Consider the following 14,797-nt stretch of genomic DNA (forward strand, 5'->3'; position numbering starts at 1 on the left):
GTTCACCTTCTGACTTATCTTCTTTAGGATCACCAATTGTAGACTCCGTGACCCTTATTTATGGCTAGAAACCAATTATGAGTGAGTACATCCCATATTCATCTTTTTGGATCTGGGTTACCTCACTCAGGATGGTGTTTTTTATTTCCAATCATTTGCATGCAAAATTCGAAAAGTCATTGTTTTTTTACCGCAGCGTAGTACTCTAATGTGTAGATATTCCATACTTTCTTCATCCATTCTTCCATTGAAGGGCATCTAGGTTGTTTCCAGGTTCTGGCTATTACAAATAATACTGCTATGAACATAGTTGAACAAATGCTCTTGTCATATGATAGGGCATCTCTTGGGTATATTCCCAGGAGTGGTATTGCTGGGTCCTGGGGTAGGTTGATCCCGAATTTCCTGAGAAACCGAAACACTGATTTCCATAGTGGTTGCACAAGATTGCATTCCCACCAGCAATGGATGAGGGTACCCCTTCCTCCACAGCCTCTCCAGCAAAGGCTATCATTGGAGTTTTTTATTTTAGCCATTCTGACAGGTGTAAGATGATATCCCAAAGTTGTTTTGATTTGCATTTCCCTGATCGCTAAGGAGGTTGAGCATGACCTTAAGTGTCTTTTGGCCATTTGAACTTCCTCTGCTGAGAATTCTCTGTTCAGATCAGTGCCCCATTTTTTTACTTGGATTAATTAGCATTTTAAAGTCTAGTTTCCTGAGTTCTCTATATATTGTGGAGATCAAACCTTTGTCAGTTGCGGGGTTGGTGAAGATCTTCTCCCAGTCAGTAGGTTGCCTTTTTGTCTTGGTGACAGTGTCCTTTGCTTTACAGAAGCTTCTCACTTTCAGTAGGTCCCATTTATTCAATGTTGCCCTTAATGTTTGTGCTGCTGGGGTTATACATAGGAAGCGATCGCCTGTGCCCATCTGTTGTAGGGTACTTCCCAGTTTCTCTTCTATCAGGTTCAATGTGTTCTGACTGATAGTGAGGTCTTTAATCCATTTGGACTTGAGTTTTGTGCATGGTGATAGATATAGGTCTATTTTCATTCTTCTACAGGTTGACATCCAGTTATGCCAGCACCATTTGTTGAAGATGCTTTCTTTCTACCATTGTATACTTTTGGCTCCTTATCAAAAATGAGGTGTTCATAGGTTTATGGGTTAAAATTTGGATCTTCTATATGATTCCATATATATTTATCATAAAGGGATGTTGAATTTTGTCAAATGCTTTTTCAGCATCTAATGAAATGATCATATGATTTCTTTCTTTCAGTTTATTTATATGATGGATTACATTGATAGATTTTCATATGTTGAACCAGCCCTGCATCCCTGGGATAAAGCCTACTTGATCATAATGGATAATTTTTCTAATGTGTTCTTGGATTCGGTTTCCCAGTATTTTGTTGAGGATTTTTGCATCGATGTTCATGAGTGAGATTGGTCTATAATTCTCTTTCTTGGTTGAGTCTTTCTGCGGTTTCGGTATCAGAGTAACTGTAGCTTCATAAAAGGAATTTGGCAATGCCTCTTTTGCTTCTATATTGTGAAATACATTAGGAGTATAGGTATTAGGTCTTCTTGGAAGTTCTGCTAGTATTCCGCATTGAAACCATCTAGTCCTGGGCTTTTTTTGGTAGGGAGGTTTTGATAACCACTTCTAATTCTTCGCGACTAACAGGTATATTTAGATTGTTCACCTGGTCCTGGTTTAACTTAAATATATGGTATTTATCTAAAAAAGTGTCTATTTCCTTCACTTTTCCAGTTTTGTGGCATATAGGCTTTTGTAGTAAGATCTAATGATTCTCTGAATTTTCTCTGTGTCTGTGGTTATGTCCCCCTTTTCATTTCTGATCTTATTAATTTGCAAATTCTCTCTCTGCTGTTTGATTGGTTTGGATAGGGGTTTGTCAATCTTGTTGATTTTCTCCAGGAACCAGCTTTTTGTTTCATTGATTCTTTGGATTGTTTTCTGTGTTTCTATTTTATTGATTTCAGCCCTCAGTTTGATTATATCCAGTCTCCTACTCCTCCTAGGTGAGTCTGCTTCTTTTTTTTCAAGAGCTTTCAGGTGGGCTGTTAAGTCTCCAATATGAGCTTACTCTGTTTTCTTTAAGTGGGCACTTAGTGCTATGAACTTTCCTCTTAGGACTGATTTCATAGTGTCCCATGAGTTTGAGTATGTAGTTTCTTTATTTTCATTGAATTCCAGGAAGACTTTAATTTCTTTCTTTATTTCTTCCTTAATCCAGGTATGGTTCAGTAGTTGACTGTTCAGTTTCCATGAATTTGTAGGCTTTCTGGGGGTAGCATTGTTGTTGAATCTAACTTTAATCCATGGTGATCTGATAAGACACAGGTGGTTACTAATATATTTTTGTAACTGTGGATGTTTGCTTTGTTACCAACTATGTGGTCGATTTTTGAGAAGGTTCCATGAGCTGTAGAGAAGAAGGTATATTCTTTCCTATTTGGGTGAAATGTTCTAGAGATGTCTGTTAAGCCGATTTGCTTCATTACCTCCATTAATTCTCTTATTTCTCTGTTAGGTTTCTGTCTGATTGACCTGTCCATTGGTGAGAGAGGAGTGTTGAAGTCTCCTACTATTAGTGTGTGCGGTTTGATGGCTGCCTTGAGATTTAGCAATGTTTCTTTTATGTACGTGGGTGCTTTTATATTAGGGGCATAGATGGTCAGGATTGAGACTTCATCCTGATGAACTGTTCCTATTATGAGTATAAAATGCCCCTCTTCACCTCTTCTGATTGATTTAAGTTTGAAGTCAACTTTGTTAGAGATTAGTATGGCCACACCTTCTTGTTTCTTAGGTCCATTTGCTTGATAAGCCTTTTCCCAACCCTTTACTCTGAGTAGGTGCCTGTCTTTGTGGTTGAGGTGTGTTTCTTGTAAACAGCAGAATGTTGGATCCTGTTTTCTTATCCAATCTCTTAGCCTGTGGGTTTTTATAGGTGAGTTGAGCCCATTGAGATTAAGTGATATTAATGACCAGTGGTTGTTAACTCTGGTCACTTTTTTAGTCGTAGAGTTTGTGTATTTCCCTTCTTTGATTTGTGTTGGTGAAGGGTCTCTAGATGTCTGAGTTATTGTGGTCATTGTTGGACTCCTTGGTTAGTGATTTTCCTTCTATTACTTTCTGTAAGGCTGGATTTTTGGCTGCGTATTGTTTAAATTTGTTTTTATCCTGGAAATTTTTATTTTCTCCATTTATAGTGAACGAAAGCTTGGCTGGGTATAGTAGTCTGGGCTTGCATCCATGGTCTCTCAGTTTCTGCAGTACATCTATCCAGGACCTTCTGGCTTTCATGGTTTCCATGGAGAAGTCAGGTGTAAGTCTGATAGGTTTACCTTTATAGGTAACTTGGCCTTTTTCCTTTGCAACTCTTAATATTCTTTCCTTATTCTGTATGCTTTGTGTTTTGATAATTATATGGCGAGGGGAGGTTTTATTTTTGATCCAACCTATTCGGTGTTCTGTATGCTTCTTGAACCTTTTAGGTATATCTTTCTTTAGGTTGGGAAAGTTTTCTTCTATAATTTTATTTAATGTATTTTCTGGACCATTGAGCTGCACTTCTTCTCCTTCTTCTACTCCTATTATTCTTAGGTTTGGTCTTTTTATTGTGTTCCATATTTCCTGAATGTTTTGTGATGAGAGTTTGTTGGTCTTGCTGTTTTCTTTGATCATAGTGTTTATTTTCTCTATGGTATCTTCAGAATCTGAGAGTCTTTCTTTTATCTCTTGTATTCTGTTGGTTATGCTTGTTTCTGTAGACTCTGTTTGTTTACTTAAATTTTCCATGTCCAGCCGGCCTTCTGTTTGTGTTTTCTTCTTTGCCTCCAATTCAGTTTTCAAGCCTTGAACTGATTCCATTATCTGTTTGGTTGTTTTTCCTTGGTTTTCTAGGGTATCATTCACTGATTTATTCAATTCTTCAAACTTTCTGTTATATTTCTCATCCATTTCTATAAGGGCGTTTTTTACATGCTGTTTAAGGGCGTCAATCACTTTCATGAAGTCAATCTTTTCTACTTCTTCTTGATTAAGGTGTTTATGTCCTCCCGTTGTGAGGTCGCTAGTTTCTGTTGGCTTCATGTTGCTTTTCAGCTTGTTGGGCAAATTCTTGCCTTGGCATCTGCCCATCTCTTCTTCCAAATGCTCCCTTATGGATCTTCTTTTACCGCATCAGGTCTCCTTGCTCTACCCAACGCTGGCTCTCCCCAATGTTGGCTGTCCCCAACGCTGGCTCTCCTGGTGCCGAGAGATCAGGCCTCCGTGCTGGTTGGGCAACTCGCAAACAAAGCGCCTACCCTGCTTGGTGCAGGCAGGCCATAGAAACAAAGGAACTCTCGCCTGCTTGGGTGCCCCGAGGATTCGGACCCAGTGCCCAGACAGGCTGGCCTGGGTGATCGGTTGGAGGTTTTTTTATGACAGCTTCTATTTCCTCGCGACTTATAGGTCTATTTAGATTGCTCACCTGGTCTTGATTTAACTTTGGTATATGGTATTTATCTAAAAAATGTCCATTTCTCTTACATTTTCCAACTTTGTGGCATACAGGCTTTTGTAGTAAGACCTAATGATTCTCTGAATTTCCTCAGTGTCTGTTGTTATGTCCCGCTTTTCATTTCTGATCTTGTGAGTTTGGATGTTCTCTCTCTGCCTTTTGATTAGTTTGGATAGGGGCTTGTCAATCTTGTTGATTTTCTCAAAGAACCAGCTCTTTGTTTCATTGATTCTTTGGATTGTGTTCTGTGTTTCTATCTTATTGATTTCAGCCCTCAGTTTGATTATTTACAGTCTTCTACTCCTCCTGGGTGAGTCTGCTTATTTTTTTCTAGAGATTTCAGCTGTGCTGTTAAGTCTCTAGTGTGAGATTTCTTTGTTTTTGTTTTTGTTTTTTTTTTTTTTTGATGTGGACACTTAGTTCTATGAACTTTCTGCTTAGCACTGCTTTCATAGTGTCCCATAAATTTGGGTATGTTGTGTCTTTATTTTCATTGAATTCAAGGCAGAATTTAATTTCTTTCTTTATTTTTTCCTTGACCCAGGGGTGGTTCAGTAGATGACTGTTCACTTTCCATGAGTTTGTACTCTTTCTGGGGGTAGAATTGTTGTTAAATTCTAACTTTATTCCATGCTGATACAATAACACACAGGTGGTTACTACAATTTTTTGTATCTGTGGATATTTGTGTTGTTACCGAGTATATGATCAATTTTCAAGAAGGTTCCATGAGATGCTGAGAAGAAAGTATATTCTTTTCTATTTGGGTGGAATGTTTTATAGATGTCTGTTAAGTCCATGTGATTCATTACCTCTGTTAGTTCTCTTATTTCTCTGTTAAGTTTCTGTGTGGTTGATCTGTCCATTGGTGAGAGAGGAGTGCTGAAGTCTCCTACTATTAGTGTGTGGGGTTTGATGTGTGCCTTGGGTTCTAGCAATGTTTCTTTTTCATATGTGTGTGCTTTTATATTATTGGCATAGATATTCAGGATTGAGACTTCATCCTGATGAATTGTTCCTGTTATGAGTATAAAGTGTCCTTCTCCATCTCTTATGATTGATTTTATTTTGAAGTCAATTTTGTTATATATTACTATAGCCAAACCCGCTTGTTTCTTAGGTCCATTTGATTGAAAAAACTTTTCCCAACCCTTTACTCTGAGGTAATGTCTGTCTTTGTGGCTGAGGTGTGTTTATTGTAAAAAGCAGAATGTTGGATAAAAATAGGGAACGCTTCACGAATTTGTATGCCATCCTTGCCCAGGGGCCATGCTAATCTTCTCTGTATCGTTACAGTTTTAGGATATGTGCTGCCAAAGCGAGCACTGTATTTTCCTTTTATAATAATTCAGAGACCTCTGCCAAATGAGTTTCTAACTCTTTACTCAGTTTATGTGGTAAAAAAAATTTATTCGAAGATAATGTGTTTTTTCTGCATTAATATTCCATAAATAATATGCCTAGTGAGTAAAATAATCAGAATGTAATAAAACTCTGGATTCAAATATTCCAGATGTACATCTTGTAATTTTTTTCCACCAATTTCTCTCGGCTTTGGCTGATAATTCTCTTGGAATATTTAAGTCCTGGTTCCCATCTAAGGTTTTTTTTATTTTATTTTTTTTTATTGAGAAAAGGAAAAAAAAGTTTCCCCCTCCTCCCACCGTCCCATTTCCCTCCCCCTCCTCCCACCCTTCTCCCCCTCCCCCACTCCTCTCCCCCTCCCTCTCCAGTCCAAAGAGCAGTCAGGGTTCCCTGCCCTGTGGTAAGATCCAGGTCCTCCCCGCTCTGTCCATATCTAGGAAGGTGAACATCCAAACCGGCTGGGCTCCCACAAAGCCAGCACATTACGTAGGATCAAAACCCCGTGCCATTGTCCTAGGATTCTCATCAGCCCTCATTGTTCGCCATGTTCAGAGAGTCCAGTTTTATCCCATGCTTTTTCAGTCAGTCCAGCTGGCCTTGGTGAACTCCCAAGATCAGCCCCACTGTGTCAATGGGTGGGTGCACCCCTCATGGTCCTGACTTCCTTGCTCATGTTCTACCTCCTTCTGCTCCTCATTGGAATCTTGGGAGCTCAGTCCAGTGCTCCAGTGTGGGTCTCTGTCTCTATCTCCATCCATCACCAGATGAAGGTTCTATGGTGATATGCAAGATATTCGTCAGTATTGCTATAGGATAGGGTCGTTTCAGGTTCCTTATCCTTATCTGCCCAAGGAACTAACTGGGGACCTCGGCTTGGTCTCCTGGGAGCCACTCTAGGTTCAAGTCTCTTGCCAGCCCTAAGGTGGCTCCCTTAACTAAGAATTGTAAATTACTCAGCTCATCATTTTCACCCCAATAGTAAGCCAGATATTAAATAGTAAATTTCTACTAGCAATCTTCAAAAGTCATTAAGAGTCTGCAATTGTTCTCTCCTTGTTTGCACCTTTGAGGGTCTGATTTTTTGTCAACATTTTCTATATCCTACATAATTAATAGAATCTCCTTTTCATATCTTTTAAGGAGTAATTTGTAATCTCAAACAAGGCAAAATATTCTTTACATCTATAAACAATCTTTCTAAAGTATCTATATTTGAATCAGTTAGTAATATGTCATCCATATAATGGGAAACTATAGATTGAGGGAATAGCTTTTGCATCATTTCCAAAGGCTGCAGTACAACATATTGGCACAGGGTGTGGCTATTTAACCTTCTCTGTTGGAGAATCTTCCATTGGTATCTCATAGCAAGCTGAAAACTATTATAAGGAGGTACCATGAATGCAAATTTTTCTCTGTCTTTTTCTCATAAAGGTATAGTAAAAAATAATCTTTTAAATCAATAGCTATATGAGTCCATCCTTTCCAAAAAAGGCTCAATCATACTACAAAAGCATTTGTTTAACTATGTTCATAGCAGCATTATTTGTAATAGCCAGAACCTCAAAACAACCTAGATGCCCCTCAATGAAAGAATGGATAAAGAAAGTATAGAATATATACACATTAGAGTACTACTCTAATGCATAATTTTGTTATATTAAAAAAGTGTGGAGGTGGTGATGTGGATCAAGGGTAAAGACTAGTGCTTCCACACTTAGGGACTTGATTTGTTCCTGGGAATCACATGGTGAAAGTCAAGAAATAACTCCTCAACATTGACTTCTGACCTCCACATGCACCATGGCATGACTCTCCAATAAACAAGTAAATGTAGTTTTAAGAAAATATAACAAGTGATTGGAGTTTTCTGACTTTCTATGGTGGATAATTTCTGTTTGCTAATTAGCAAGAGAGCCCTTGTCTCTGTTAATGGTCTAGAGCTTTAACTCATGAAGCCAATTCATCCTGGGCAAATGACCTTCTGGATACACTCATTTCCCCTGCCCCTGGCTGCCTTGGTATTAGTTGAGTTCAAGCAGAATAAGGAGGTAGAGCAAATGTTTATTTTCTTCAGTGATTTTCGAACTTTGCCTCCTGATTACTCTGGCATGACACAATGGACTTGTGAAATAAAGACAAGCTTTGACTGAAAGGTCAACTGAGAGACTTTCTGTTAAAATGATGGGTCAGTTTTGAAAAGTTTCTGGGTGGAAGAGATCCAGAGAAACAAGCTGGATGTGTTAATGGTAAAAGTGTCAAATATGCATTTGAGTCCAACTTTTTTTTAAAGAATTAGTTATTTAATGTGTCTTGTGATTTGCCAGCATGTATATCTGTATGAGGGTGTCAGATCCCCTGGAACTGGGATAAAAGACAGTTGTGAGCTGCCATGAGGGTTCTGGGAATTGAATCTGGGGCCTTTGGAAGAGCAGCCAATGCTCTTAAATGTTGAGCCATCTCTCCAGACCCTCAACAAATATTTTACAATAAGTCCAATTAAAATAGATTATAAATTTGTTATTACAACATCCAAGTAAAGTTCCTTTTTGCAAAGACCCATGTTTCACCACCCACCCAAAAGGCACAGAACCAGAATGATTCCATAGTATCACCTTGGTTGCAGTAGGGCTCAGAAGGAATAGAGGGGGCACACAATAACATGGAGACAGGATAATCTTATAACAACAGCTTTAAATTATAAAAACTTGCTTTAATCAAGGCTTGTAACATGGAAGATATTTATCAGATAAAATGGAGGGTTTCCATAATACTGAAATATAAACCTATAAGTCACCATAAATGCAACACCCAATAGTAAAAACCACAACAGCAAATTCCCACTGTTCTGTAACTGCCATGATCTGGTTTCACATGCTTTTGAGAGCTGGTTAATATGGCCTGCTAGATACAGAGAACACTGGGGCTTTGAAGTCACATTCATCTGACAGGGTTGTGGCATTGGTGGCTCAACTCAAGAAGCAAAGCGGGCTCAGCACTTCAAACAGTATATTGAACAAGCATCCTTTAAATATCAAAGTGAGAAATAAGAAAGCAACATAATCACACCATCAGAAAGATGGTAGGAAGCAAGGACAGCTGTGTCCTTGCTAGCTTCATTTTTTTCGCTTCTTGGGTAGTGGCCACCAGAACAGTAAGATGTGAGGTTCTGGTTCATGGATCATGTAATGGACCCATCCCTGACTCTGCTGAACACCAAGATTTCTCCATTCAGATTCAGACATCCAATGGGTTTTAGGGACCAGCTTGACTATGCCCCTGGGCAACATAACATGCCGGTACTCGAATGCCTCCTCTTATTTGTCTGAATAGTAAATTTGTTTGTGCAACATGACTGTTCTGCTTAGGGATGCTCAGCCCCTTTCTGCTGGCATCCAGACAACCTCCAGCAGCTCCAAGTCAGACTTTTTGACATTGTTTGACAACATAGTCATCTAAAAAATCCATGCCTTCAAACCAAAAATTGAGTTACAAGAAATCGTATTTTTCCCCAAACCCCAAACTTCAAAGTTTTGAAAAAGTTTATGATTGGGGGACTGAATTCAGAGTTACTCTGACTGTGTGTGGCTTGTGGTCTATGAGCTAGCACACCTGAAAGTGATCATCCCTAAACTGATGTACACAGGAGCAACAATAAGTTGACTTAGCAGGAAGAAGTCATGAAGTCATGAAGGTGAGAGGGTGAGGGGTAATGGGAAGAGTTTTAGTATAATTGCTTTGAGTTCTTTGCATTTAGTTTAATGTTAGCTGTAGTAAGAGCTGCGGGCTGCATTCCTGCCACCCAGCTCCCAGATGCCTGGCTAGCTTATGCTCTGAAATAACAGCACACAAACTGTAATCTTTTAAACACTGCCTGGCCCATTTCTATTAATGTGTGTAGCACCGAGGTGCGCTTACCGGGAAGATTCTAGCCTCTGTCCATCCTGCGTCGGAGCTTCATCTCGTCTGCCCCAGAGAGGAGAGCTATCGAGTCTGAGCTCACTTCCTCTTGCTCCCAGCATTCTGTTCTGCCTTCTCCACCCACCTAAGGGATGGCCTATCAAAATGGGCCGAGGCAGTTTCTTTATTAGCCAATGACTTTCCTCCATCAGTTAGCTTGCTGTATATTACTTTTATTTTGTTTGAATATGGTCCTTATATCTTCAAGACCTTTATCAGAAAGGGGTGTAGGATTTTGGCAAAGGCTTTTCAGCATCTAGTGACATGATCACAAGTTCTTTTTCTTTCAGCCTATTTACATGGTGGATTATATTGACAGATATTCACATGTTGAACCATCCCTGCATCTGAGATGAGGCCAACTTAATTATGGTAGGTGGTTTTTAATGTGTCCTTGGATTTGGTTTGCCAATATTATATTGAGTATTTTTGCATCAATGTTCACGAGGGTGATGGTCTGTAATTTTCTTTCCTAGTTAAGGCTTTATGTGGTTTTGGTATCAGGGTAACTGTAGCTTCATATAAAGAGTTTGACAATGTTCCTTTTGTTTTTATTGTGTTGAACACATTGAGGAGTATAAGTATTAGCTCTTCTTGGACGTTCTGGTAGAATTCTACACTGCAATCATCTAGCCCTGGGTATTTTGTTTGTTTGTTTGTTTTTTGGTTGGGAGAACTTTGATGATTGCTTCTATTACCTTAGAGGTTATAGGTCTATTTCAGTTGTTTATCTGGTTTTGATTTAGTTGTGGTATGTAGTAACTCACCAGGAAATTGTCCGTTTCTTTCAGATTATTCAATTTTGTAGAATATCGGTTTTTAAAATATGACCTAATGATTCTTTGCATTTCCTCAGTGTCTGTTGTTATTTCTTTATTTTTTATTTTGTTCATTTGGATATTCTCTCTCTGCCTTCTGGTTAGTTTGTATAAGGGCTTGCCTATCTTGTTGATTTTCTCAAAGAACCAACTCTTTGCTTCATTGATTCTTTGTATTGCTTTCTTTGTTTCTATTTTATTTATTTCAGTCCTCAATTTGATAATTTCCTGTCATCTACTCTGCTTGCATGAATATGCTTCTTTTTGTTTTTTAAACCCTTCGGTGTGCTGTTAAGTCACTAATGTGAGCTTTCTCCATTTTTTTTATGTAGGCACTTAATGCTGTGAACTTTCCTCTTAACATTGCTTTCATGGTATCCCAGAGATTTGGGTATGTTGTGCACTCTTTCCTGTTGAAATTTAGGAAGTTTTTAATTTCTTTCCTAATTTCTTCCTTGACACCAGGGTGATTCAGTTGAGCATTGTTTATTTTCCATGAGTCTGTAGGCTTTCTGCAATTAGTGTTGTTGACTCTGATGAGATACAGGGGTTTTTTCCAATTTTTTTGTATCTGTTGATGTTTGCTTTATGACCATGTGTGTGGTCAGTTTTAAGGAAGGTTCCATAAGGTGCTGAGAAGAAAGTATATTCTTTTGTGTTTGAATGAAATGTTCCATAGATGTCTATTAAATCTGTTTCAGTCAAAATATTTATTCTCTTATTTCTCTGTAAAGTTGGTATCTGACAGACATGTCCATTGATGAGAGTGGGGTGTTGAAGTCTCCTACTATGAGTGTGTGGGATTTGATTTAGGCTTTAGTAATGCTTCTTTTACATATCTGGGTGCTTTTGTATTTAGGGCATAGATGTTTAGAATTGGATATTCATCTTGGTGAATTTTTGCTGTGATGAGCATAAAGTGTTCTTCTCTATCATTTTGACTGATTTTAGTTTAAAGTCTATTTCATGAGATACTAGCATAGCTACACCAACTTGTTTCTTAGGTCCATTTGACTGGAAAATCTTTTCCCAACTCTTTACTCTGAGGTAATGTCTGCCTTAGAGTTTGAGGTGTGTTTCTTGTATGCAGCAGAAAGATGGATCCTGTTTAAAAATAAAATAGTGGAGTAGAGCGACGGCTCTTCTGTTAAAGGCTAGGCTCAAAATAAAATATTTATTTTTACTTTATGTCCATTGATGTTTTGGCTGCATGTGTATGTTTGTGTGAGAGGGTCAGAAGCCCAGGAACTGGAGTTACAGACCAGTGTGAACTGCCATGTGGGCGCTAGGAATAAAACCCGGATCCTCTGAAAGAGCTACCAGTATTCTTAACTGCTGAGCCATCTCTCCAACCCAACATTTTATTTTTGAACATCTATTTTTAGTACTTTTATTTTGTATATGTGCGTGTGTGTGTGTGTGTGTGTGTTTGTGTGTGTGTGTGTGTGTGTCCACATGAGTGCTGATGATTATGGGGCCCAAAGGTATTGGATCCCGTTGGAGTTGGAGTTACAGTTGGTTGAGTGTTATCCAGTGTGGGTGATAGGAACCAAACTCAGGTCCTCTGCAAGAACAATGTATGCTCTTAATTGTGGTCCATCTCTCCATTCCCTTTCAGTATTTTAAATATGAAAAAAATCATAAAAATGGTAAGCAACTCCCATATATACACATCTAGACTTAAAAATTCCATTTGTTACTTCTAATTATGATGTCTTTGGGAAATGTTGTAAAGTGTTTTGTATTGTGCAGGACATTCAAATGAAGAGAGTCACTTAAGAGATTAATTTTTAAGTTCTTTGGCAGCAGGGAGGACAGTTTCTGTGAACTGAACCTTGGCTCTCTGTTCAGTAGCATATTTACCATTATACACAAAGGTTGTATTTGGAGTACAACAAGTTCTCATACCAAAGCCCCTTTGATCTATTTAAAATATTCTCTGTAAGAAAACATCACATCCCTACCCAGTCCTTATTGTGTACTGTTTGCAGTTCCCAATAAATCCAGGCCCCAATATGCCAGGATAGTCTTGTGACTAAAGTAATGTCAACAACTCTAGAAAACATAAAAAATTCACCTTTCTCTATTATAATTTTTTAAGGTCTAGACACCTTGAACAAACAACTGAAACATTTGGTCATTACCCTACATACAGTGAGAAACAACTTTTCATTCTCGTGCTTATCTAATGCTTTCCCTAGATACAATGACTACCAGATTTCCAATACATCTCCCCCTTTTCTTTGAGCTTTTTAACTATGTTGAAGATTATGCAGTCACACAGTAAAGATAGACTTTTCTCTATCATGTTTTCTCACAATCTTATGTAGATAAATCAGAGTGCATTTTCTACTAGTCATCTTTTTTATTATTTTTTTATTTTTATTGAGAGCTACATTTTTCTCTGTTCCCCTCCTTGCCTCTCCCATCCCTTTAAACCCTCCCCCAAGGTCCTCATACACCAAATTGACTCAGGAGATCTTGTCATTTCCTACTTCCCATATAGGTTAGATCTATGTATTAATTCTCTGGCATAGTGATTTGTGGGCTGGTTTTATTTGCTTTATGTTGAAAAACCACTTATGAGTGAGTATGTGTGATAATTGTCTTTCTGTGTCTGAGTTACCTCACTCAAAATGATGATTTCTAGCTCCATCCATTTGCCTGCAAAATTCAAGATGTTGTTGTTGTTGTTTTCTGACATTGTATAAATGTACCACATTTTCCTTATCCATTCTTTGGTCAAGGGGCATTTCGGGTGTTTCCAGGTTCTGGCTATGACAAAGAATGCTCTTGTGAACATAGTTGAACACATGTCCTTGTGGCACGGTTGAGCATCCTTTGGATATATGCCCAAAAGTGGTATTACTGGGCCTTGAGGAAAGATTAAAGGCTTATACCGCCTTGTCTGACCTGGTGGCTCTCTTGGTGCTGGCCTTGTTCACATGTCATCTTACTGTATATCCCCACAGATGAGTCCAAGCGCAGGGCAAGTGAAGACTCAATTTGGACAAACAGAAGAGGCTCAGGTTCTAGAGAGAACTGCAAGATAAGACTATAGTGCCGGAACTTGATATAGGCTGGGAAGAACCCCTGGAAAAGTCACTGTGGGCAGCAGACACCATAACCACTTGTTTCCTTGGGCTTCCTGTACAGTTGAATGCAAAGTGGATGTAATTTAGGTGAGGTGACTATAGGCTATAATGCCAGAATATGAGAGGCTGAGGAAGAGGACCACAAGTTTGAGAGCAGCCTTGACTACAGAGTGAGTCTTATGCTATTCTGGGTTATCATTCTGGCTTCCTTTCCATTATTGTAATAAAGCAATCTGAACAAAAGCAACTTTGGGAAGAAACAACTTTTATTTATGCTTATAGGCTACTGACCATCACTGAAGAAATTCAGGGCAGGAACTCAAGCAGGAACTTCAGGAGAAGCCATAGAGGAATGTTGCTTGCTGGAGGGCTCAGACTCAAACTTAGTTTTCTCATACAGCACAGGATCATCTGTCTGGGGAATGATGCTCCCAAAACTGGTTGAACTCTATTACATTAATTAAAATGACAATCTCCCAAGACGTACCCATAGGCCAGTGTGACCTGGACAATGTCTTTACTGAGAGTGCTTCCTCATTTGACTCTGGGCTGTGCCAAATTGAAACTTATAAAGCTGTGGTAGCTTCAGAGTAATTGGCCCCCATAATCTCAAAAGAAGGGTATCAGAAGATGTAGCCTTGTTGGAGTAGGTGGGATTTTGTTGGAGGAAGTCTGTCACTGTAGAGGTGGGATTTGAAGTCTCAAATATGCTCAAGCCACACTTACTAAGACAGATACTTTCTTGGTGTCTACAAATCGAAACGGAGAAATCTTAGCTCCGTTTCCAGCACTATGACTGCCTGAACACCACCATGTGGCACCATGACGATAAGGGACTAAATCTCTGAAAATGGAAGCCACCACACTTACATGATTTTCCTTTCTAAGAGTTGCCATGCTCGTGATGTCTCTGCACAGCAATAGAAACCCCAATTTAGACAGCAATGTTGTTGCATAATTATGTTGTATTTAAGAAGTGTGTAGGTGGTGATGTGGCTCAGTGGTAAAGACAATTGCTTCC

The 14,797-nt window shown here is 38.9% G+C and overlaps 1 non-coding gene and 1 pseudogene across 1 annotated transcript; both read right to left on the reverse strand.

Moving 5' to 3' along the window:
- Positions 1 to 5,757: 5,757 nt before the first annotated feature.
- Positions 5,758 to 5,864, reverse strand: LOC142842753 (U6 spliceosomal RNA). The gene has a single exon (XR_012909434.1). It is a non-coding gene; the product is annotated as a U6 spliceosomal RNA (small nuclear RNA).
- A 3,155-nt stretch (positions 5,865 to 9,019) lies between these two features.
- LOC142849972 (cyclin-dependent kinases regulatory subunit 1 pseudogene) lies at positions 9,020 to 9,256 on the reverse strand (annotated as a pseudogene).
- Positions 9,257 to 14,797: the final 5,541 nt, after the last annotated feature.

This window comes from Microtus pennsylvanicus, chromosome 1, assembly GCF_037038515.1.
Source record: "Microtus pennsylvanicus isolate mMicPen1 chromosome 1, mMicPen1.hap1, whole genome shotgun sequence".
NCBI classification, from domain to species: domain Eukaryota; kingdom Metazoa; phylum Chordata; class Mammalia; order Rodentia; family Cricetidae; genus Microtus; species Microtus pennsylvanicus.